The 22,844-nt window shown below is 49.3% G+C and overlaps 1 pseudogene across 1 annotated transcript in view; it reads right to left on the bottom strand.

Annotated features, from left to right (window-relative positions):
- Nucleotides 1-13,753: 13,753 nt before the first annotated feature.
- LOC149349637 (uncharacterized) overlaps nt 13,754-22,844 on the bottom strand; it is an 81,253-nt pseudogene continuing 72,162 nt past the window's right edge. Inside the window, exon 3 of the transcript XR_016290138.1 lies at nt 13,754-20,870. The product of XR_016290138.1 is annotated as an uncharacterized LOC149349637 (transcript). The remainder of the gene's footprint in view (nt 20,871-22,844) is intronic.

Genomic DNA, 22,844 nt, shown 5'->3' on the forward strand with positions numbered 1-22,844 from the left:
TTTTCGAGCTGCTACCCGTTTCTCGCTTACAAAACGGGAGCAACACACGCGTCAAGGTGGAGACCGATCGAAGATCTCGGGCTTTCGTGTTTTTACAATATACCTTTCATCGGTTGATTTTGATTGTCCGGCCTATTAGGCCTAGCGTGAGCCAAATGACCGAAGGTCGGCTGTAATTGTGGCGCAGATGTAATTCGTTGGTCGAGGCGGAGCCTGAGGTAGACCACCTTTATGGTGCGGCGCAGGGAGTCTTCCACCGTCCTCCGTGGACTTGGGCCAAGAGATCAACGGTGCTCGGTAAAGAGTGTCGCGGGCGAGCTGATGGGCCAGCTTTTCGTCTTCAATACCTGAATGCCCAGGGGACCCAACAGAGGAAAACGATGGAAGGGGGGCAGTGAGGAGACCGTTCGCTCGACCTCATGTTGGAGTGAAGTGGGTAGGGTGCGGTTCTGTATGTGGTGGATAGCGGCTTGAGAGTCTGGATAGACTGTGTACTCTGGTAGAGAGGGAAGGTGAGCAAATGACTGGAAGGCATGCGCAATGGCGAGGACATCAAGGGACAGTGCGTCTGAAGGGCGCAGGTACGTCCCGCTCGTGTGGGCTTCAGGTGCGGGGAGGTGAATATGGTACAGGGCGTAGCCGCATGACGACGACCGGCGTCTGTTTCTGTTTCAGTTTTGCCGTGATATCAGTAAGATGTTGGACTGAGCTTGCTGCGAATGCAAGCTAAAAAACCTTCCATTCTTAAAATAAGTGCAGAGCACTTCTGCGGTGCAAGCCGAAGCATGTGGCGATGAATGGATTAGAAAAAAAAAAACGCATTCCCTGCCACGCTTTTGCAGAGAATAAAAGTTTTCTCTTCCTCCTCGTCCTGACCGCGCTTTTAGTCTCGATCAATGTGGCCACAGTATACTGTTGTATGTTGGGTTTAACGTCCCAATACTGCACGTGGACTGTAGTGTAGGGCTGCGGATTAATTTCGGCCTCATGGGGTTCTTTGACTTGCACTGACAGCGCACAGCACACGGGCGTCATTGCATTTCGCCTTCATCGGAATTCGGCTACTGCGACCGAGATTCGATCCCGCAGGCCGCGACCCTGGGCTGATAAAAAACGCGTACGCAGTGCATTTCTCTCTGCGGGTGCAATGGAAACTAACTTGGGCAGCAGTGACGGTGTATCTTCGCTTCGCTAAGCGTCGCTATCGCCGCACAGCTCTTAAGCAACGCGAATTTCACTTTCTTTTAGTCCTCGATGAGGCGTCTTGTCTTTTTTTGAGAGCACTTCATTCGCGGTGATAGTGTGACGTGAATGGGCTGGACATTGTCGTCTTGTACAAAGTTTATTCAGTCGCTTGCTTCCCACGTAGCACCGAGCACTAAAATAATGTTACAAAATTGTTGGGTAAGCTGCAGAAACAGTGCACGTTTTACTGGAACGTTATGCTAAAGGTTAACAGATGACGCTATATGTTGTATTGTAAACACAAGTTTAACGTTTGATCCAAACATTATGCTAAGGAAGTGCTCTAAACGCTGTTATAATAATAATAATAATAATAATAATAATAATAATAATAATAATAATAATAATAATAATAATAATAATAATAATAATAATAATAATAATAATAATAATAATAATAATAATAATAATAATAATTTTGCGCCGCCGCGGTGGCTCAGCGGTTATGGTGCTCGGCTGCTGACCCAAAAGACGCGGGTTCGATCCCGGCCGCGACGGCTAGAATTTCTTTGGAGGAGAAATTCTAGAGGCCCGTGTACTGTGCGATGTCAGTGCACGTTAAAGAACCCCAGGTGGTCGAAATTTCCGGAGCCCTTCACTACGGCGTCTCTCATAGCCTTAGTCGCTTTGGGACGTTAAACCCCATAAACCAAACCAAACCAAACCAATAATAATAATTTTATTTCCATCACCGTACGTTGATGGAGGGGTTGGGAATAATGTTATAATGTTCAAACCGTAGATATAAGACAACATTACAAATTTATTCCGAGCATCATGCCCCAGAACTTTTCCCACTGTTCATATACTTTAATTAAGTTCTCCAACTAGCAGAATTTTGCCACAAATTTCTCGGATGGTGCCCATCATAGATTGCATGCCCAGCCCCAAAATTTCATCAGAGGGCTGCTTTTTACCCATTCGCTACTATAACTTACAGGACACCTTTCCTGGAACCCTTGATGACTCTCTCACTTCTTGGTGGACATCCGAACGCGCTAGAAGGAAAGAGATGAAGGAGGGAGTGAAAGAAGAAAGAGGTTCCGCATTGGAGGGCTTTGGAATAATTTCGACCACCTAAGGATGTTTAACGTGCACTGCCATCGCAAAACACACGGGCGCCTTTTGCATTCCTCTTCCCTCGATGTGGCGGCTGCGTATCAATAAAGACGTAAAAACATGAATGAATGAATGAATGAATGAATGAATGAATGAATGAATGAATGAATGAATGAATGAATGAATGAATGAATGAATGAACATATCGTATTATACTTGCGTGCACAGACCAAAGTATTATTTGAGTATATACAGTGCTTTCAAAAGTACTTACAGGAGCATTTTTCTGAACAAACCATGAGCAGTATACGAAAGCCGATTTCGCACTTAAGTTGTGCGACAAGGTGGACACAGAGTGATAGAGTAATTGTTGCCGTCTTCTAACTAAAAGCAGTTAATCAAATTTCAAGTGACTGCACTTAGCGTGCATGCTCATATTGAAAACTTGGTGGCTAGAGTACTCGTACCTGCTCTGGTAGAATTCTCGTAGCACGCAAGCGTTTCAAGATATTCGCCTTAACATTTCCAACTCGGTGACGACCGACGCGAAGCTCCTCCCTGCAGTGGTACAGCTTTAGAAAATGCCACTTCTCGAAAGGGAAAAAGTTTCCAGCCTTACCTGTATTAATTTACGCCGTTTATACCGGTTCGTATCTACACAGTAGTTTGAATATACGATGCAAGGCTTCTTTAAAGGCATTTCGAAGGCTTATTGCTGAGAACCAGTCTCGGTAATTTACAGAAAAAATCGCATGCGTGCTGCCAAATGTGGGAACCTACTGCAATCTCTCCTCCGTGACACTCACCGTGCAGCCCCAGACTACCGCTCCCTAGAATCCCTACGGACGCAGGAACGCCTGTCCATGTTCGCATGTCATACATGAAGCCGTCGTATTCCTGTGCTTAGACAAGCGGTCCTCAAATTTCTCTGCTCGGCGAATCGATGAAAAGTGAGAACGACGACGAAGCAGCGCCAGCCCAGCGCGTGCTTCGGTGCCTGAGCGCGTGTGCCATTAAGCCTGAGGACATCATCATCATCATCGCCTAACCGCGAGTGGTTGTGGTTCGCTGAGCATCAAGCCGCCTCAGAGACACAGCAAAGCAAGTCTTCGAGGCACTTGCTTCTACAGTTGGCCATGTGCAGCAATTATGCAGCTATGCTCGACTACTGGAACGAGAGACTGGAGTTCACACGTGCCTGCACGTCGGTAAGCTCTCAGGACCGCTGCTGGCTCGTGAACGATTTGGAACCGTGGAACGAGGTGCTGTACGGAATTGCGTACGAGCTTTTTGAGTGCCGTCCTGGAAAATTAAGTCTTCAGTACCTTCCACAAAAATCTGTAGACAGGCGCCCCATGACTAGCGCACCGCAGGCAGCCTGCGCGATCTCGTTGCTCGTCGAACGTCACAGATGCATCGAAGAATTACACGTCCGTAGCTGTTGCTTCCCTGACTACCGTAATATACTAAGAGTTCGTGTCCCTATCCGCTTGCGCCCGCCACCAGAACAGAGCTACCTCAGTAACATACGATGCCTCGAGGTGCAGACCTGTGTGCCTGACGGGTACTCAGTGGCAACCTGCTGCTACCTGCCGGAAGAAGACCTGCCGATTCTTCGCGGCCTCGAATGCATCAGAGTTAGCACTGCTGACAACAGGCTTGAACCGGGGCTGGTCAGCATGATTCACCATAACTCGGACTCTCTCCGCATTGTCAATATCACGCAGCCGACGCTCTCGCGGGACATGGTCGACGCCCTGCAGTGTCTCGCGAAGAGTGAGTCGGTGGCGCTTACTTTTTCTAGGCAGCAACAGGGCGAGAGCGGCTGCGGCACGGATGCCATGACTCTGCTGGTTCAGAGGTTGCCGAGTGCCAAGACTCTCTGCTTTTGCTCGTCCCAAGCTGGGGCGTGGAATGTCTCTGGCGTAGCCGACGCATTGAGAAGGAATGAAAATTTGACTACTCTTGAACTGTCCCTGTACAGAGCCAGCAGTTTGCTCAAGGACTTGTTTGCTGCTCTTGAAGTGAACACCAGCTTGAAGGTGCTGCGGACTGGTTTCCACACAGTTGACGCTAGCTGTGGAGATGCTTTGGCCGCAGCAATTTCTAAGAACGCCTGCCTGGTCAACCTGCACTTGCGTGCGGTAATTGCCAATTACTGCATGGAGCGCTTAGCAGAGGCGCTGTCGCACAACGTCACACTAGAGAAGCTGGACTTCACAGACTCAGATCTAGGCTCCAACGGCATCTTGACCCTATGTGATGCGCTGCGCACCAACAGCACATTGAAAGAGCTGGTGCTTCCGCACCTCCCAGCTGGTCACCGAAAAAGGTAGGAAATCATCCGTCTACGCCTATTTTTTGTTTACTGTATGTTTTGTGAATAGCAATGTCTAAAAAGTTGCATATTTTTGTGATACTTTACCATTATTTTTGATGGCGAAGTAATTTTTATTACGTGAGGAGCCTAAATTCCGGTTGATTTCAACCTCTTCGTTAGCATCCTTATTGCTTTAAATTATGCGTAGTGCCTCACTAGGGCCGGTAGTAAGGTGGCAGAACATTTTAAATGACTTCATTCTGCGGGTAATGGTAGTGGTGTAATTCGATTTATTTCATCCGGGGAATTGTGTCGTCTATGCTCAACTGATAATCATGTGGCGCCAAAGAGTTCTGACGTCACTGCATAGGCAGACTGCGCGGTAATTTTATTTCTGTCCACCACATTCAAAATCTAGTAGAAAGAAAAAATACAATCCCCTGATATGAGCAGTGAAAATGCAGGGTTTAAGAAGTGTGCTGTGCTTGCAAGTGCGGTCGTCAGTAGCGGGGTTGCGTTTATATAAGCATACTACACCTTCGAATCTCCGCCAGATATCGCAGCAGTGCAATTACCTCATTATACCGTGTATTGTTTACTTTTGAGTTGTGTGTGACGCGTATGCGTGGCACAACACCCACTCGCGACGCAGGGCTGTGTCATACGAGTCCGCGTCTTCTCAAATCTTTTAGATTTTTTTAGAGCCAATGACAAAAGTCGCTCACCATTCCGTGTCTGATTTGACCTTGGTTTCACCTTGAGAAGCACAGCATAGCAACGAATTGACCTTGGCCAATTTGGACCAAAATCGATGCCAAACGAAATTAGCCGTGTCCGACGCGATGCTGACCTCCGAATTAGGTCGGGGCCATTGGCAAAATTTATCCCGGCCCACCACCGAAATTTGACCGTGGCCGATTTTGACCAAAATCAATGCTCAACCATAATTTAGCGTGCCCGACATGATGGCGGCCTCCAAATTTTACCCGGGCCATTGCCAAAATGCTATCCCTCGACCTTTTAGTATAACCGTGGTTAAATCCTGCCAAACTTTCTTACTATTAGCCAGTAGGAAGGCTTTTAAAATGACATCAAAACGTGTTCACACAGAGGCGGCAGTGACACGTGGCGGAAGATATCGATATACAGGTCTGTTCTGAAAGTAGTAGGACTGGTTTTTTCCTGGGCGAACGGGCGGACGAGAGGTGGTCTGCGCGTGCAGGATCGTTGAAGGGGGATATTGGGAATGCTGGGGAAAATCGGCAGTCGGCTCTCGGCCGTTGAAAAGAGGCGGTCGCTTGTACTGTGAACCCCTGTCGAAACGTCTCGTCACGCAGAATCATCGATCGTTTACTGGATCAGCGATACGCGATTAAATTATGAGTAAATCTTGGTAAAACAGGCAAAGAGACTCACAACATGACTAAGGAGGCCTACGGTGAGGCTTCCATGGGTAGATCAGGTGTTTTTTGAGTGGCACAAGCTGTTCCTAGAAGGTAAGGAAAGAGTGGAGGAAGGCGACCGCTCCAGACGCCCTTCGACCAGCAAGACCAACGAAAATGTGTAGCGAGCGAAACGTCTACTTAACAGTGATCGTAGAATGAGTATCAGAATGATGGCTGATGACTTGAGCATTCCTCAAACCCAAGTTTTTGAGATCGTGGCAGAAAACTTATCCATGAGGAAAGCGTGCGCGAAGTTGGTGCCGGGAGTGTTGTCAGAGGAGGAAAAGGCCAACCGGTAGGATCTTCTTCATGATGTGAATGAGGACCCCGATTTTTTGCCTAGCACAAGGCGGCAACGCTGCCTCAGCCCCCCTACAGCCTCGACTTGGCCACTCCAGACTTTTTTCTATTCCCGGGAATAAAATCGACGCTCGAGGGGAAACATCACGGATCGGTACAGGTGGTTCAACAGGCCGTGACGAGGGAGCTAAACAGCATTCCGGTCCAGGCGTTCCTGGAGGCGTACGAAAACTGTAAAACCCATTGGCAGTAGCGTGTAGGTGCGGAAGGGTGCTACCTTGAAAAATTGTAATCGTTTGTACTATTCTCTTGAATATATTTTGTTTAAAAAAATGAGTCCTACTACTTTCAGAACAGACCATGTAAACGTACGTCTGAACAAATGCGTTGTGTTAGCTCAGTAACGAGAAGGTTATGTTACAATAAGAGCGCAGTATTTTCAACCCGGTGTCCACCAGTGCATTCTTAACTCTGGCTGTGGCTTTGTGTCAGCAGCATACAGACCTTTTATGCCACGTTTAATCGACAGACAAATTTAGCATAGCGGAAACGTATGCCGGTTTACCGGATACCTCCCGCGGGCACGCTGTGGCCGCGGCTGGCCACACCCATGTCACTGCGCGTGCGTGGGAGGCGTTCGGTAAGCCGGCATAGGTCTTCGCTAGTACGTCTCCGGTATGATAATGACGTTTATTAGAGAGATTTAGCATAGCGGAGACGTATACCGGACACTGCCACTGCGCGTGCGCAGGAGCTTCCGGTATAATTATCCGCTAGTATATACGCATCCGCCAAGTTGAATCTCTCTATTCACTAACGATAACCGCTAGCAACCTGTCAACAAATCCGCGTGCACTGAACGTCCTGGCCATGGCCGCTGAGTGCTTAATTAGTGGAGTACCCTGCGTCATGCGCCTAGTTCACCGATCGCCACTCAATGCATTTCAGGCCTTTCTTCGGCCAAGGTTCCATATTCTCGCCAGCATAAGCACCGACGCGCTTGCCGATCTTGATTACGTTTTTCGGCCCTTGGCGTCCCACTCTGCTTTCCTTACACTTTGCCGGTTATGCCGTTCACATATTAGGTCCTGCCCAAAAACCACTCTTGCTTGATTGCAGCTAAGATATATTCAGCTAGAGTTTTTTGTCCTCTAATCCTTGCTGATTTCTTGGCGCAACACAATGTGCCTCCCGAAGTGAAAGCTCTGCACTGTCCCATCTTGCAGGGCAGCGTTGGCAGACAAGTTGGCGCACGGCAACGGCTATAGCCGGGTTCAGCTGCCCCACTTTGCGGAGCCCTACCTCTCGGTACTGGCGCGTCTGGCTTCTCGTGTAACGTGCCCCGTGGAGCTCGACGAAATGAACATCGGCAGCGTCTCCGACGTGAGCGCCAAACTTCTTTCCGACGCCTTGTCCTCCACCATCCGTGTTCGTTCCTTGAGCGTATTAATCGACCGAGCTCAGCAAGAAAAGGTAACAGTGCTTTGCCAAGTGCTGAAAACTAACAAATTCATCAGGCGGGCCTGTATCGCCATGCGAAATGATGAAGGGAGGTTCGTTCAAGAACTCTTGTGTGCCCTAAATGCCAACGGGAACATAGCCGAAATAATCCTAAAAGACATTGCATTACGAATGGAAACTGTTTCAGCGCTGTCAAATTTCTTTGTTCAGAACAGGACTGTCACCAAGTTCCATCTTTCCAGGAAATACTTTGGAGGGTTTTGTGGTCCGTTTCTGGCGGAGCTGTCACGAGGCGTGTCGAGGAACCCCGTAATTCTGGACTTAACAGTGGCACAAAACGACGACCGAACGACCTTTGTTATTTCCAGCACCATACAAAGGAATAAGGCCACTTTGAATCGCGCCCTTGAGTTTGTTGTCCGGCGTGGTACAGACAGACGGCGCGCTGAGGCATTCGATCTGTTTTCCGGAACACCTGGCTTCACTGCGCACGTGAAGGAGACTTTTGGACTGACGGAACGCGAAGCAGTGGTGGCGATAGCCTCAGCAAAGAACTTCATGTGGGACAATTATTTCATCATCACGGGTGTTGTGCAGGATTCCGTCGTGTGCTACCCTGCACGTGGCCCGAGCGCTCAGTGCGATGAGCTCAACACATACTGCTGGCGTGCCATTCTGCGTCACCTCAAAGTGGCAGATGTCTTAGCCTAGCTATGCTTTTGTTCTTCCTGCTCATGACCATTAGCAATTGGACTGCCGGTGGCTGCACAGTCCTCAGCTAGAACCCCAAAACAGAGCTCTTTAATATGACGCCACTGGGAGTACTTCTCAGCAGGGGTGCCAAAACTGACTTGGTTGCAAATTGTGCTGCTAGGCTGAAAAAGTGCAACGTTTTCAGTGCCGTTCTGTGTTCTCATGTCGGACTTTCTTCAGCATGGAAAGCGTAGCACTTTTGGGGTTCTTGTTCTTGCAGAAATAACTGCGTTTAAGCGGCAGAAAATCAAGTAGAAACGAGAAAAAATTAGAAAAATACGCAGCAATGAGAAATATAAAAATTGGCAGTGGTTTAACTCTGTTATACGTAGTGAGACGAGCGAAAGACTCGGCGAGCAATGTCGGCCGGGTGATCGGACGCAGCCTGGTTTCTGTACTGAACCAATACCGGAAGCGAACGCAGCTACCGCGCTTGTATATTACGTGTCACGTGGTTAGGAGAGGAGGAGTCACGTGATCAGGCAAGCGGCGAGACCCGGCGCGGTGGCAGCGGCCAGCGCAGCTGTTGCGAGTCACGAAGTATGACGTCAGACCACTCCTCCGGTTTAAAGGCCACAGCGCAACGTTCTTGACGTTCAAAGTTGCGGATCGCAGATTAAATGGGAGCACCTGAGCAGCGCGGTACTGCTGGTTTCGCTTCCCAGGCAGTCGATCTCTCGTGGAGCGTTGAAGCGCTGAATACGGGGTATTAACACGCAGGATGACTGGGCTCGCTTTCAGACTGAACCAAAGCTTGTCGCATCGGTGCCTCTAAACCAGGCCGACAGTCGGCGCCGTAACCTACATCCCCAATTCGTTGTCACCTGGTCGACCTGGTCCACAGAATGGCCGCATTGGCTGTGCGTGAAAACCTTTGACCGCAATCGCGTGAGCGCGCTCCGACACAACCGGAGGCCGTTATGGTCGCGCTTTATGCGTTGCAAGTGCCTGCATACATGCAATAAAAAAAAATATTTTGGCGGTTTACCACAGCTAAGCACGAAATACTGTGCGAAAGCAGTTTTTTTTTGCAGGTGGATACCACCGCCACGTACCTGAAAGCGCGATTGAGGTGTCCACTGACCCAGGGAGCCAGTTATGCGCTTTCCTTTTTCAAAATCAACAGTCTTCAACGTTGTCAACGCCAACGGCAGTGAACCCAATGAACGCCGGCGGCTTATTGCTCCAGTGCCGCGTTTCTGCCAAAGCGTTGTCAATGAAAGCGCAAGCAGCGCACATCTCTTTGTCAGACCTCAAAGAGCTCACAGCTCGTTGAGGTTTGAAGAGTCCGCTGACCCAGGTACAAGTTATGCGGGGTTCCTTTCCTTTCGTGACTTTTGCACACAGATGGAAGTTGACGAAGGCGACGACGTGCAGTGCACAGTGCGATAGTGTGGTGCAGATTAACACGAAGCGTGATCGGTTGCAGCGATAGCTATATAGTGCTCTCGTGCAGTGGTCAGCGAAGCTGACCTGCTCGCGCCGCCGCGGGTTCTAAACCTACTCGCAGCAATATCTATTTTATTTCTGGAGGTCTCTGAGAGGCTTCACACAAGCGTAGACTTTTTCAGGACTTCTAGTGAAGTAGCGCTTTCGCACTAAAAGCAAATGCGCTGCTAAAGGGTTTTTCCAGAAAACTTCAAGTAAACTCGAAGTCCAAGGAGCTGCAGAAGGAGGGGAAAGGAAGATACGTTTCAAATAAGCTAATAATTAAGCAATATTTTTTTTCTGCTTTTGCCATGCACTCCGCCATTCATCTGTGTTGCTCGTAGTTAATAATTAAGCAAGGTCTTTTTTTTCCTGGTTCTGCAGTATGCACTTCGCCATGCATCTGTGTTGCTCGTAGTTGATTCATGCGAAGAAGGAAGAAACTGCTGAAGCTTGCATTAATGCCATGCGTAGACGTCCAAAATTTGTGAATAAAACAGGGGCCGAATGTACGAGACGGTCCGCCTCTCCGCCGCGTGTCGTCACCGCCGGCGTGACATCTCGCGGAGGTGGAACCATGGTTTTTGTACACGTCACAGAAGCTGTCAATAAAGTGGAAGCGACCCGGTGAGCCGGCCTTTCATGGAACCGAGACGTTGGCGTTCGCTTCAATGTAAACATGGTGGTTCTTCCGTTTGTCTCATTGATGTGCGTGCTGTTGAGCGATCGTTATCGGCGGCCGAACGTACTTATCCCTTCGATATGGCTGATGATGATGATTTTAGGCGGAATTCCAAGTTTTCGAAGGGATTGGTACGCCGGCGGTCCACCGGCCTACAGGACCAATTCGGGCCGCGGTGACGAAAGAGAAATTTCGTCTGCGCGCTTCGGATTTTTGAAAGTCCGGGTGGACGTTAGCAGGAAGACATTGGTCACTGCTCGCCGTGAGTACTGTCGGCCGGCTTATACCTGTGTTACGTGCGGAAAATGATGGAGACGGAGCTGTTGAGAATCTGCCTGTGCCGCTCCGAGTGTCGCCACGCGTGCTTGCTGGGTGAAGAACGGATAAGAAAGCATGGTCACTGAGCTCTGTATCATCACAAACGCTTTGTCATGGCGCGCCTTATAGCTTTCATCCTTCAAGAACTTTCACTGTTTCGCTGCAGTGATAGCAGAAGCGTCTACAGCGTCCACTTATCGGTTGTCTCTTGCCAGAGCTGCGCCTCCTTGGTCAGCTGGTTCAGTCCAAATGAAACTTTTACCATGTAACGCTGCTGTTTTTCACTGAGCCGTACTCCCTTTCTTTGCCAAGTTAACCATGAGCCACTGCAGTGTAGTCTTTGTCAAAAATATACAGCCCAAGGGATTTCCTTCCAAGCCGTGTAGCGGGGCTCTTTAGCACATTTGACAGTCCTGAGCTTGGGAGGGTTGAGGACTTAAGTTCCTACCACTTTCGTGAGATTAGGCTCCCTGAATATGCCAGAGGAGCCGCACTGCAGGGCTCAGAAGCAGACCCCTTGGGCTGTATACTTTTGACAAAGATGGTACCTTGAATTTGCGTGGTTTTAAACGAACTCCCCCCGTTCTCTTGCAGTAAACTTTGCAGTACACGAGCTGATAGAGGCATATATCATCAGAAAAAATAGTAGCGAATGTTTGATTTGTTTTATGGGGTTTAACGTCCCAAAGCGACTCAGGCTATGAGAGACGTCGCAGAGGAGGACTCGAGATAATTTTGACCACTTAGGGGCTGTCGGGATCGAACCCACGTCTTTTGGGTCAGCAGCCGAGCGCCATAACCACTGAGCCACCGCGGCGGCCATTGATGGAACTTGATTAAGACAAATAATAGTGGCATCGATAAGGTATCGATAAATAATCGATAACTGATCGATAAGTGATCAACTTCCAGTTTGAGGGTGTCGACTTCCGGTCACGAGTCTCAGTTGACGTGAAAAGTGTGCAAGTGTTAAGTGCACGCCTTGCTGTGATGCCATAAGGTGTAACGTCATAATGTGTGACGTCATGCTTATGCATTTCTCCAATGTGGGTGCCGCAGTGATCTCTAAAGTTTTTTTTTTCTCTTTCTGGAAGGGAGCACTCTTGCGCGGCCGTCTCTTTCTCTGTCTGTGAATTACCGTGTGCGCTTGCTGTTTGAGAACATTATTCTCTTTTACCATAGACACCAGCAGTCTTTCCGCATCTATCTAGGCGTGGAGCTTCTTGTATTATCGCACCATATCAATCATACTGCGCAGTCTGACGCAAGAAAGGAAACGCCATGCAGTCCTCGTCGCCCTGGCCGCACACCAGAGTGACTTGGAAATTGCCACCCTTCTGAACGTAGCGAAGTCTTTCGTTTACAAGGTGCGGAAAGAAGTGATGTTGCGTGGCATCTGTGGTAAAAAGGACAAAGCACAGTCAGCAGTCAGATGTCGCTAGAACGCGTATGTCCAACGTTCGCGGGCAGAAAGTTTGAATATTGGAAAATTGTAAGGCACTGTTATAGAAATATTGAATTTATTGGTCTATTCTTCCGATGAGTTGCAAAATATTTCTGTTGAAGTTTTTCTATCGTTCGCACAGTGCAGCTAAGGCTGCCATAGAAAAACAAGGGGGAGGCTTTTGACGATAGAAAAACGTTACTAACAAAAAAAAAATGCAAGCCTGCAGACTGGAGATCTGTGGATATGTTGATTGCTATAGTGAAATCTTACATTATATGAAAAAAAATTGCGTTCATAAACTCTTTCTCGTTCAAAAATGCATTTGTCCAGATTGTTGGGTAATTTTTCTCTAGCGGCTGCAACTCATCGTGAATGATGCCCCTGGAAAGTTGATGAGGGCCATTGCAAAGCAGCTGCAAGTCGCAGAGTCGACTGTCATGCTCACTGGGCACGAGGACTTGAGGTATCATTTTTGAGGAGGGGGCAATTCATGTCCTATAATATTCTGGAGAATCGTCTGCTGCGGTCCAAGCGCTTGCTAAGCAAGCTGAAGAACCCTTAGGAGCGTGGAATGCTCTGTTATTTTTTTTTTTTTTTCAGATGTAAAAAGAAAACTTTGACCAGGAACAAAAAGCTAACCGTCGTAACGACAGGTGGCTTTGCGCAAGTGCTGATGAGGTGCCTACTGCGATGCGCACAAAATTTCAGCCGTCTGTGATGGCGTTAGCCGTCGTCAGCAACGAGGGTGACGTCATGTCACCGCACTTTTTTGCAGAAGGACTCCAGTAAATGCGGCTGCTTATGTGGAAGTGCTTGACACCGTTGTGGAGCTATGGATAGAGAATGTTTCAAAAGGAAAACCTTATGTCTTTCAGCAAGATTCGGCTACCGCCCACACCGCCTGCGTTACCCAGGAGTGGTTGGCCGACAGCTTCCACGACCATGTCCCTCCAAACTTGTGCCCGCCTAGTTCTCCATATTTCAATCCGCTGGGCTACTATGTGCGAAGCGTCGTTGAGAGGGAGGCCAACAAACAGCCACATAATACGAAAGACTCGCTGAAGGCCGCCATAGCTGACTCGGTACCTGATTCGTGCATTCAGTCGTTTCCGAAGCCGAATAAAAAAAAAGCTGTTGATCTATTTTGCTGTTACTCGCGCCTTCAGCTAGCGCGAGGCTGCACTGTAACAGTAATAATGAAGTCGCTCGTCGCGCACGTGACCCGATGCCATTACCTTTGCTGTCTCGCACAATGTGAAAGGTGTAAACATGTCACGCACAGCACACGACAAAAGTTTGGGAAAAAAACTTTATTAAACACAGCAGGCCAGTATCAGTCATAGCTACATGGTAGTATAAAGCTCGGAGTAAATCGAGCCCCATAATTTAAGAATGCCGCGCATTTTTTTTTCGCACGTCTGGCACATGTGCATGGATGTGGACCGCGTACGAGAAGACCCCGTTTGCTCGTAGCGCTTTTCATATGCAATAGAAACTTCGCTTTGTTCGCCTTTGTAAATTTTTTTTTTGTCTTGAAGCACAGCCGTTTAACACTGGAAGAAAAAGAAAGGCCATCAAGGAATACGGTGCAAAAAAAAAAACACGTTTTTCTGGCACTGTTTCATTAAACTTGTTTTTTTTTTTTCGTGCCCCTCAGGCGGAAGAGCGGCGGTGGAAAGGGGGCGCTACAGTGACGTACAACTTTTGACAAAGATATACGGCCCAAAGGATTTGCTCCTAAGTCGTCTAGTGGTGCTCTCTAGTACCTCTAGGAAGTCCCCAGCTCTGGAAAGGTGACGATGGCAGTCATTCTTATCTTCCAGCGATTTTGACCGCTAACAATGCAAAACGAGCCCTGCTGCAACGTCCAGAAGCAGACCCCTTGGGATGTATATATTTGACAAAGGCTGTGCAGATTCCTCGCCGTCAGGCTGGCGTTACTGAACATGTTTGTAAATGTAGTTGGAATGCGGAAGAGATCTTTTTATTCTTTTTTTTCTTTCTGCGAAGGGAAAACCGAAACTAAAGCGGGAAATGAATCTGAAATAACTTTTACGTTTCTGTTTTCGCGAATTTGATAAACAAGGTATTAACGTTTACGGCCTGCTCTGTTCTCCGCAGTTCAGCCGGAAGGAATGTATTGATTTCATATCAGGCCACAGGGTGACGCGTCGATATTAGCAACCCATGAAGGAAAAACAAGCTGTGTTCCTGTTACATCTGAACGTCTGCATGTCTGTCTATCATGGACCACAGCATGTTTGATGAAACTAAGAAAAGCTGTACCCAGGTGGTCATCAGGTAGCCATAAAGAAGTCAGTGGCTCGGAATAAGGGATAGCTGTTTGAGAGGCAACTAACGAATTTATCCTTACTGCCAGTCATCTCTATGCGAGGCGTCAATGAGTCCACGAGTGGTTATGTTTCGATTTTTTTCTTAAGGTTGGGTTTGGCTTAGCTTTCTATTTTTGGCCCTGTCCTATCTAATGCACTACTGGCATTTTGTCTGTGACTACTAGTGCTTAAAGCTCTGCGCATGGCTAGCATTCGCGTCGTACAGCTCCACGGTCCAGGAGCACTCCCAATATTTGTCTAGCGTCAACGTTTTCGTAAAAATTGCCGCTCTGGCATGGAATATTCTTCCTGTCGCTTCGTTTTGATGTTTTTTAGGCAAGACACATACCGTTTGAATGGAGGGAGTCTGAGAAGTAGCGTAAAAAGCAATAGAAGGACGGAGTCTCTTAAGACAGCTCAAAATTTGTCCGTTCCATAAGTGTTGTCGTAAAGTAACGTTCGGCAACGAATCGTCGCAGTACGCGGGAAAACAATTGACGGCAAAGCAGCATTCGTATGGAAATATTTTTTTTTATCGGCTGTGCTAGGACTCCGAAGTAGTTGAGGACAAGCATGCACGTCCAGTCGTTGATTTCTGGGACCGGCTGATCGCATAGCGGAGCGGGTGCAGAAGCATGCATGCTTGGAGAATGTTCGACAGTGGCATTTGCACCTCCTTTTTGTTCGCAAATCCCACCCATGCACTTGAGCGATAACGTACGCTACCCAGAGTTTGCTAAGATATGACGAAATAGCTTAGAAAAAGAAGGGATAAGGGAAAGGGAGCATCCATCGTCAGAGGCTCTTGATCGGCTCTAAAACTTCGGAGTTGCTACGGACTTGTTCAAAGCGCACATCGACAATGTCGACCTCCTCGCGTTGCGTTCACAGAGCGACGAATGTTTTTTTTTCTTTTTATTTTTCTCGAAACCACACTTTGGCCGACAGGTGTGTATACCTATAGGGTGTGAGAAAAAAAGGTTTCGACGGACGCATCCGACACTCCCAACTCTCTCGCCACTAGCGTGAGCGAGGGTTGAAAAAGAGCGCGCAAACCGCGGCTGAATGCCGCTTCGGCCAGGACCGAGAATGTGTGCACGGCCCGCTCTGTGCAAAAGCGCAGAGCTCTCCAGCCTCACACAAAGACGAAAACGCTGCAGCTTTCAATAAAGTCGCGCTCGTGTTAGCATTTTTTTTAAAAGCTGAATACGCTACATTTCCAGGCGTCTGTATAAGGAACGACAGACATTTATACGTACATGATATGGCGGGACACAACAGGCGTACACATGGAGGTCAAAATTCCAAGCCACACGTGCATATTCACATTTCTTTGTGCTTGCAGAGTAGTAGTTGGCCATGCCAAAAAGGAGAGAGAAGACGGTGTGGAAGATGTTATACATACGTTCGAAACTGCACCGAAAGTTACGAGACTCGACACCTACGACGCGACGTACACGCAGTTATTCGATAGCTGCTCCGGTGCATACAGAGACTTTCACCGTGTACAGAGATAAACAGAAGGGGCTATTTACAACGAACATTATACAAATGAGATTTCCCAGGTGTGAACTAACGGTGGACACTTTTTATTTCTGTCTCCCTTCGTTCTGACGGCACTCCGTCGAGTTTTAGGGCCACAAGGAACAGAAGGACTTCGTACAACACTCTGGTGGCAATGAAATCGGTAGTCAGCGGTGAATGAACGCGCAGCCGCTGCCACAAAACTGGCGTCAACCACCGATATGGGTCGTTGCACGCAGCGTTTTGGAGTGAACACAAAACTGCTTTCGCGAAAACTATACGTAACTTCCGCCTGTGCTGCTCATTCGCTGTCGTGTCTAAAGAACCACTAAACCACGCGTGCGAGTACAGGGACCGCAGCACCACTACGTAGCGCACTTGCAGCAAGTACACCCCCGGTTTGACGCAAAGGTCTTCCAGGCCAACGTATACCCGTCATCGAGGCAGGAGGCGCCTCTTGGCGCGTGTTCACTGATTTGTTCGCGTGAGCTAGGCAGCTGTACAGCGTACCCGAGTGGTGTGCGTCCATCAGTCCATTTGTGTATGTTATCCTAAGTGGCGCATATATTTCAAACATGATCAACCAACTGGCCCCTGTGTTAGCCTTATTGACAGTGTAAGATAGCTCCTCACCATGTTCAACTGCAAAGCCAATGAGTAGCTCGATCACTGAATCGCCGTGCAGCCTCGCACCCACTTCTGCCGTGACTGCGTTGGCCTGCAGACTTTTGCGACAAAATTGTACATCTGTCTTCCAATACGTCACTTTAATGAGCAATCTGTGTACGATTTCTGCAAAAAAAGCCCATGTAATTCGGGCAGCAATGCGAAGCAGTTCAATTTGTTAACATTTTGTGGTATGCACCAATTGATATACATCTTGGTGTTGAAAAGAAAAAAAAATGAAATAAGCTGCGTTGTCAGGAACAGTATGGTAGCGAAAAGAAAACAGTACAATAGCATGTGCAAGCAACAATTCAGTGGTGAGTATCAATAATGAGCAAGGTTGCTACTTCACTTTGTGATGCAAACTCTTTAGAGCTTGGATGTATGTACACAGTAACTTCACTGGGGAATTCGGGACCTGGTTGCACGAACGAGACCAGACCTGCAGTCGGACGTCGACTGTGAGATGTGCCAAAGCGGCGCCTGTCGTTCGGACTGCTACTGTTCTCAATGACCGCTCGAGGGAGAAGTCTTACTGGCGGTATTAAAGAATTCCAGCAAACAAAACTGTTTCGTTACTCAGTCAGTGCTCGATGCTAAACGGAGCATCGAATGTCGCCAGTGCTTGGAACGATGTGTTGCGTAAATCAGAACATTACCAAGCCTGGTTTGCTTAGACAATGGACTGCAGCTGCCTGGCACCAAACATGACAATAGGAGGTGGTCGCCCCGCTAGCCATCGCTTGTAAGATGTCGTGGCTCCTGATAGGAAGTGCGCGAACTAATTGTGGATTACTCCAAGCCGAGAGTGGTGTTCGGGTGTTGTTACTCTGCACCTGTGGTGTTCATTTCAAAGACAGCTAGTTGAACGAACCTTCGGATCTTAGCCGGCCGTAAACGGCCGGTGAACGACAGTGTTCAAGTTCATGCCGAGGCATTTCTGACTGCTCGCGCAAGCAGGTCCCGAGAGGCACCGGCAGTCAGCGCCCTGAGCGCAGTCGTCAGCCCAGGGAGACGAGGAGACTCCGCACGGGAGGAGCCCTCGGCTGGCCGGAGTTGGAACACACGGCGCACGGGACAAGCACCGCTGTGCACGCTCGCTGCAAGTGGCGTGGGTGGGGTGTCTGGGCGTGGGGACGCGATACCAGAACGGGGTTGCAGCACAACCGTTGAATGGTGACAGAGGCCATGCAGTGGCGCGCTCCTTCGCACAACACATGATCGCCGACGAGCACCGGAGGATTTGGCCGCGGGAGGGGGAGGCGATCACTAGACAACACCGAAACGGCTGCGAAATCATCGTAAAAAGCTCCTGCTATATAAAGCGAAATGCGCGGCCACAAACTCGTGGCGAAACCCGTCTGCTCTCGCGTTTCGTGATCACAGCAGACACACAGGGAGCAGACGCGGGTGTAACTGTTTCCCTATATATTATGCACGAGGAGAGGGATCCATTACGCATGGAGACTACCGGAGTGGCGGCCGCTCTTCTCCCGAAAGGCGGTACATCTTACATTGCCCGGTTTGAAAGGAGAAGAAAAAGGACAATTTAACGTTACGCTGTCTACGCGCTTCGAGTGGCTTGACGGCTACGGCATCACGTGCTCATGCTGACCCCAAGTGACCGCCTCGGTAGACCTTGAACAGGGTACGTTGCAGGTCGCGCATATTGGCTAGCAACGTGCCGTGCCTGGGTTCGACGTGTTCTCGCGTCGTTTAAGATACGCGCGTGTATATGCGAGCTCGTGTATAAATTGTATACGTCAGGCGAAATATGAACACCGCGTCAAGCATGTTGCCGTTTCGGTGCCGACAGGAAAGTTTGTCACAGCAGGCTGCAGTTCGCCTCTCCTCAACGAGGGCCGGCACGGAGATCGGCCATCGGTGGCTGGTGAGCCGCTGAGTGAGTCGTGCAATGGAAGCTGCAGTTAATCCCTTGCGACGTGTTGCAAGCGTTGTCTCAAAATTCTAACAGTGGGAATGACAGGTTCGTTTGCAATAGAGCGATTAATGATAGCTTTAATTTATGACAAGGAAGGCCTGCTTTCACGTTAATACTGTTCCCGCAGACTTCTTTGTGCATGACGCTACGGTCCGTCCAGGTATTTAAGATGAAAAGGTGATTTCGAGCCCTAGGAGAGTGCACTGGCAAGGCCCGTACGAGCGGCTGACCAAGTGTGGTAACTTAGTGAAGCCTCGAAGGTGTCGCATATTTAGTCGCCGAATTCGGATCAGATGGAATATGGCTCGTGACGGAAATCAATAAAATAAAGAAATAACGCGGGAGATGTTTTTTTTTTTTGTTGCTGTTATTTTGTAGCGAGCCACAGGATAGGGAAATGCGTGATTCTTCGCCACGCCAAGGAGACTACTCGCCTCGAGCCATGAAATTTCCTACTTGCGACCTTTATGTGTCTCTGCTTGCGTGCGCGAATTACGATCAGCAACCCCTTATCTTTTAACGAACTCGGTTATTATTTCAAAAACAGCGCTGACCAACCATATTTATAGCGTGTGAGGGTCACTGCTTACTGATTTTTGCTGAAACATTGGTCATATCTTGTTTATTCTACGAGGAACTATACCTTCTCTTTTCTTTCGGCTAATTCACCTACCGCCTTCTATTTATTTTTATGTGTCGTCATTTCTTCCCCGCTGTATTTTTGTTCGTTGGTGGCCTTGCGGAAAGCGGTTACAGGAACTCACGCGCGCGCACACTAGCCCAAGGACGCTTACGGCACCTAGCGTAACATAGAGAACACGGCTATCTCCATGCAGGTTCCTTGGCCAGAGATTTCGACTAGTACCCTGTCACGGAATGAGACACGTCTGGAGCCATTCGTAGGTCTGTGCGCAGGTATCATCGGATTCTAAACTCAGCGGCGCGTAAAGGCGACCGGAGAGAGGGCGTTTGTTTATTTCGCTTTTTTCTGGATGAAAGGCGAAGAGCACGGAATCCACAGCTTCGCCCACGACGCTGCGCGGCACATTAACGCTCTCACAGCAGGCGCTGGTCGAAGCTCGGGCTCAAGCGCGCTCACTTTTTGGCCGCTGCTCTGCAAGCGCAGGGCGAATGTCTAGCGAAATATCGGCTGTCGCACCGCGTCAAGGCGCGTTCAACGAAGGAAGCTAGGCGCAAACCGCTCTACTGACGCGTCCCAACCGATTAACGGGAGGGAAGAGCCGCTGGACCGGGGTGGTCGCCTCTCCGAACCAATGAAGTCGGCTCTTCCTTCCTCCCACGCGCTCAGACCAACGTTTTGTCGCATTTCGTCAAAATCACCTTGTTGGCATCCGCCGTAAGCAGAGGGGGAAGGGACGGGAAGCTGTGTGCGCGCGCGTGTGTTCGAGTATGCCGCCGCGTGTGTATCGATCGCGGCACGGATCCTTTGTTCACAGTAGATGCCTCTGGCTGCAAGCTCCATCCGCCGGCCTCGCGCCCGGGGTTTTCTCGTAGGGTGGGGGTGCAAGGTGGGGGGCTCCTGGCGTGATTTGTACCGTTCAGGACGTCGCGCGGCGGTGCGCAGAGGGCCCGTCGCCCGCCCATCGGCCTCCGGCGGCCAAGGCAGTGGCAGACGCGAGCGGTGGGTGAGGGAGAAGAGAGGCGCGCTCGGGGGAGGCTCGGCAGTGTCGCCGCGAGCTCATGCCCTCCGGCCAGTCAGCAGCAGCAGCAGCAGCAGCGACGGCATCAGGGGCGACAGCCAGAGCAGCGGAGAGCGGCGATCGGCGGCGTTCGTGTTGCAGCCGTCGCCTTTGCAGCACTCAAAACAGCTGTACGAGTCCTTGGAGCGGTCGCAGGTGTCCAGGCCCAGGCCCTGGCTCTGCTTCTCGTCGCGCAGGTTGCAGGGCCCCAGGGCGCACTTCTTCTCGATGAAGAAGCCCTGCTGGGCTGCGGAGGGCACAAGCACGTGTCACGCATGACTCACGCATCCTGATTGAACGCGAGCAAGGAATAGCAGACGCGCGGTGCCCGGGCTCGCCGTACGCACCACTACAGAGGAAAACGGAAAGCGCTGGAAAGGTCTAAAAGTACGTGAACATACTGTCGACAAGGCTTACCCCTCTTTATGACAGCTCACCGCCACGATGAAGCAGTTATCGGTAGGTAGTGAAAACGCTTATGGGTTTTGCTTTTTTTTTTTAGCTCGCAGCTATACCGTAGTTTCTTTTTTTTTTTTCAAACACTGTCTTATGGCACGGGTTCACTGTAGAAAAACAGAGGTGCTTACGCAAGGAACATAGCACCTTCCTTCATACAAATTGTTCCCCATTTTCTTGCTTTGATAAACATGAAAAGCAACAGCTACCAGCTTATGTGCTCACGAGGACTTGTAACACTTTTCGTTCCCACTCCTGCGTTTTTAGTCAGCTAGCACTATGACTAGATGGTAGGTGGGCCACCTAGGTCACGTGACCTTCTGACGTCATCACAACCTACCCTCCAGATTGGAGCAAACTGCCCACTGTGGCAGGTGTAAGTTCAATTAATGATTTGTTTCAACGTCGCCAGGGAGAGCAACTTGGATATCACAATCCCCACCGGTGGTGGCACCTGCCATCGCAGGGCAGTGGTGCATCGCACTTAACCGCTGCACCACTGCGCCAGGAATGGTATGAGGACTCCCAGCGATCTATGAATGTTAAGTAGAGAATGACTAATTCCGCATATATGTGCATTAACCACTAAAGCTATCGCGTCGTACCCTTAAGGAGCAGCTTAAGTGTCCCCTCCGGTTTCATTGCGCTAGCATTCAGGATGCACCGATTTCGCCGACCTTTGTCTGAAGCCTGCTTGGCCTCGAAAACCGAGCCTTAAACCGAAACTGCAGTGAAAACCGACGCGCTAGCGCACCTGATTCGCATTAGTCATAACTACGCTAAATCGGGTGTATTTTTTTTTCCGCCCTTCTTTACTTCTGTTAGGAATACTGCTGCAGCACGACACACGCACAAACATGCACACACATGCACACACATGCACACGCACGCACACACATGCACACGCACGCACGCACGCACGCACGCACGCACGCACGCACGCACGCAGAGAGACAGACAGAGAAAAAACATATGCCATGCTTCCATAGGCCGGTTTTCACACGGTAGCTGATTGTATCACGTTCCTGAGCCAATCTTTTAAGGTGAAAAAGGCGCAGCACATCGGCGCATCATTAGCCTATGATTACGTGCGCTGCCCGTGCTTTGTCTGGCCTGCCCGTGTAGCTTCCAGAGCGCAGCAGTGCCAAAGGGAAAGAAAAAGCCAGAGATTGAGACTGTGTAAGTGCATTGTCAACGGAGTATGCTCAGGGACTCTTCCTTCAGCGGCCTGGGATAATCTTTGCATATCACTTCGTATACAAGGACACTGCTGCACAAGACACACAAGGCCTGCCTGTAACCGAGTCTAAGGAACGTGCCTCGATGGCCTGACTCGCGGCCCATGTTTTATAATAACCCTAAGGGCTCTCGTGCGAGGGTGTTACATAGGGGGGGGGGGGGGGGGGTTACAAGCATGAAAATACGGCACAGGCACTAGAAATAAAATACATGTAATAACGAAGTATGAAATAAAGATAGTAATGTACACAAATAAAACAACAAACAACGCAGAATAAAATACTCAGTAAATGCATATAATACAACAAAAATACAAAATCTGTTAGTCCATGGTTTGCTTTAACGAATGCTGCAACGATTGTAAGTTTGCCTCAGTACCTGTGTGGGACGGCAGGTTATTCCGGTCTATTATGGTGCGAGGAATGAATGATTTCGCGAAAAGCGATGAACGGCACGCTATGCGTTTTGTTTTGTTATCGTGGTCACGGCTAGGACGGCAGGGTGGGGCAAAAAGAAGTCATTCTGG

Source organism: Amblyomma mixtum, chromosome 3 (assembly GCF_055824585.1).
Source record: "Amblyomma mixtum isolate Tamu chromosome 3, ASM5582458v1, whole genome shotgun sequence".
In the NCBI taxonomy this organism is placed as follows: domain Eukaryota; kingdom Metazoa; phylum Arthropoda; class Arachnida; order Ixodida; family Ixodidae; genus Amblyomma; species Amblyomma mixtum.